Genomic DNA, 2,573 nt, shown 5'->3' on the forward strand with positions numbered 1-2,573 from the left:
GTTTCTTCTTCCTTTTAAAATAAAATTTAAAAAAAAAAAAAAACTGAATTCTGTCTGTACATATATGTGAATTATACTATGATTTTGTTGTCTGGAATTTTCCAGTTTAAATCATGTCATAGAGGTTGTTTTCTCATGTAGTTTGCCGAACAAATTGGAAATAAATGATATGCTTTTTATTTTTATTTTTTATTTTCCCCGTTTGGTAAAAGGAAATAGGGAAGGTCATAAGAGTGGTTCTGATAGAATGTTCTTGTGCCTTGTTCTCTTTTAGTTTTGTTTTCCCAAATTCGCGCGTCTTGAAATTTTATAAAGTTATCTATCTACCATGCTGGCAACCTAGTTCACATTTGGAGCTAATGCCCGTTTTAATTCGGTTTTGGAATTAACTTTAGATTTCGTCTTGGGAAACAATTGAGCGAGCTCGGATTTATTTTTGAAAACCGTTTCGGAAAAACTTTTGGTATGAATTTGGCTTATAAATTGCAGAAGATATATCGTTGAAGCTCTAAATCATTTGTATATATCTTCGTATGTTTGAAAACTACGACGAACATTACCTTTTCAAAAAAAAAAAAAAAACGACGAACATCACTACTACAAATTTTATTTATGCATAGTTTGAAAGCGAAGCAAGAGGGGTTGCGTACAATTTATGACTATTCCTATGACGAAATAAATTCCTCGTGCTTTTTGTTCTTTTGATGTCAACCAACGTGATTTAGTAAGGGATTATTTGCCAGAAGTGTGGAACGAGGCTGATACAATTGGGACTATTGGGCCCGGAGCTAAAGGCCCAATGATTAAAGAGAAATTTTCATCTATCTTTTGGTAGTAATTAGCCATCTATAGATACCATTTGCTATATTACGGATTATAGATACCTTTTGTGCGGTTATAAGATGTATTTGATGTATTTAAGCTATTGTATTCATGAATACAGTAGCAAAAATAGGCGTGAATCAGGGAAGTCCAGCTAATCAGTTGTTGTATTCGACTGTATTCATGGAGTGAAACATGGGATTACAACTGGACAGATTATTGTATTCAACTGTATTCGACTGTATTCACAGCGTGAAATAGGGGATTACATTGTTTTTAAAACGGAAAGTGAATCAATTAGCATAATAGACTCCTAATATAACTCAACAAACTCAATTATAACACACAAATTTTGTATTTTCAGTTACAAAAAAGATTCTCAACCGAAAAATACCCCAAAAACATAGCAATCTTCAGAGAAATTATATAATACATCTGAATACATAAATTATATTAATTAAAAAAATATATGAATACATTCATGGCATATAGCGAGACAGTGAATAATGAAATACATATAATACAGCGGGATACATTGAAATACAATGAAAAAAAGACAGTGAATACAATGAAATACATGGAATACAACGAGATACATTGAATTAGAATGAAAAAAAGACAATGAATACAATGAAATACATGAAAATACATTGAAATATATTAACAAAAAATCAAGTTGCTTAGCCCCAAACTCCGTCGTCTTTGTTCAAGAACAAACCCTAATTTCCGGCGAATCCGCCGTTCACCCGAAGCCGGCAGTGAAAACACGACCCAATGGAGATTGTGGAGAGTGTGAGGATCTGTATGGCAAAGGCTCTTGATAAGGCTACTGCTGATGGAATCCACAGGGCTACCTCGTTTTTCAATGAAATCCACAGGGCTACCTTGTTTTTCCGTTTCTTGATTTTGAACCAAATTCGTTTGGAGAGATCACTGTTGCGAGAGATCAATTTCCAACTCTTTTTCGTTTCTTGATTTTGAACCAAATTCAATTTCGTTTTCCGATCAGAATCAATATCTGTTTTTTCCCTTTAATGCATACACATTTGTTGAGAGATGAGATAACCATGGAGAAATACTGGCTTGAGAGAGAGAGGGGGTGGAGAAAAATCTGAAAGAATGAGAGAGAAAAATAATACAAAGAGTATTTTATGGCTTAAGAATAGGAGGTAACCAATAAATAGATATTTGGCTATAAAAATCAAAAGGTATCTATAGAATATAATTTTTTAAAAGGGTATTTATTTAAAATAAATAAGGTATCAACCTTTGCTATAGGAGGTAAAAATTCCATGATTAAACAACCGAATAGAATGCTAGGACAGTATATTTGGGACGATCGGGGGGAGATACAGAGGAGCTGATTATTGTTGAGTAAAGTGTCTGAGTCCTCTCATATCCCCTATTCTGATTCTAGCTTCTCATCCCCTTCTTTGGTTTTCTTCTATGATACTTAGCCTCTGCATTTTGTATTTCCATTAATATTGCTCTACGTCTTTGAGTTGTAATCGTTAGTTACTACCATCAATATAATATGTATTTTGAAGTTATTATACTGGTGCTTTCATCCAGAGGTCTTCAATGGAGGACCAAATATTTCGAACTATAGATGATTTGGTTAGGGTTGTTGTCACGCCCTAAAACCATGTGACCGCACTCGGTACTCTACCCGATCCGAGTGAACCATCCCATAAATTAATACTCATCTATATGCCTAATTGGGGGATATAAACCAAAACATAAAAAAATTA

Source organism: Nicotiana attenuata, unplaced genomic scaffold (genome assembly GCF_001879085.1).
Source record: "Nicotiana attenuata strain UT unplaced genomic scaffold, NIATTr2, whole genome shotgun sequence".
Taxonomy (NCBI): Eukaryota; Viridiplantae; Streptophyta; class Magnoliopsida; order Solanales; family Solanaceae; genus Nicotiana; species Nicotiana attenuata.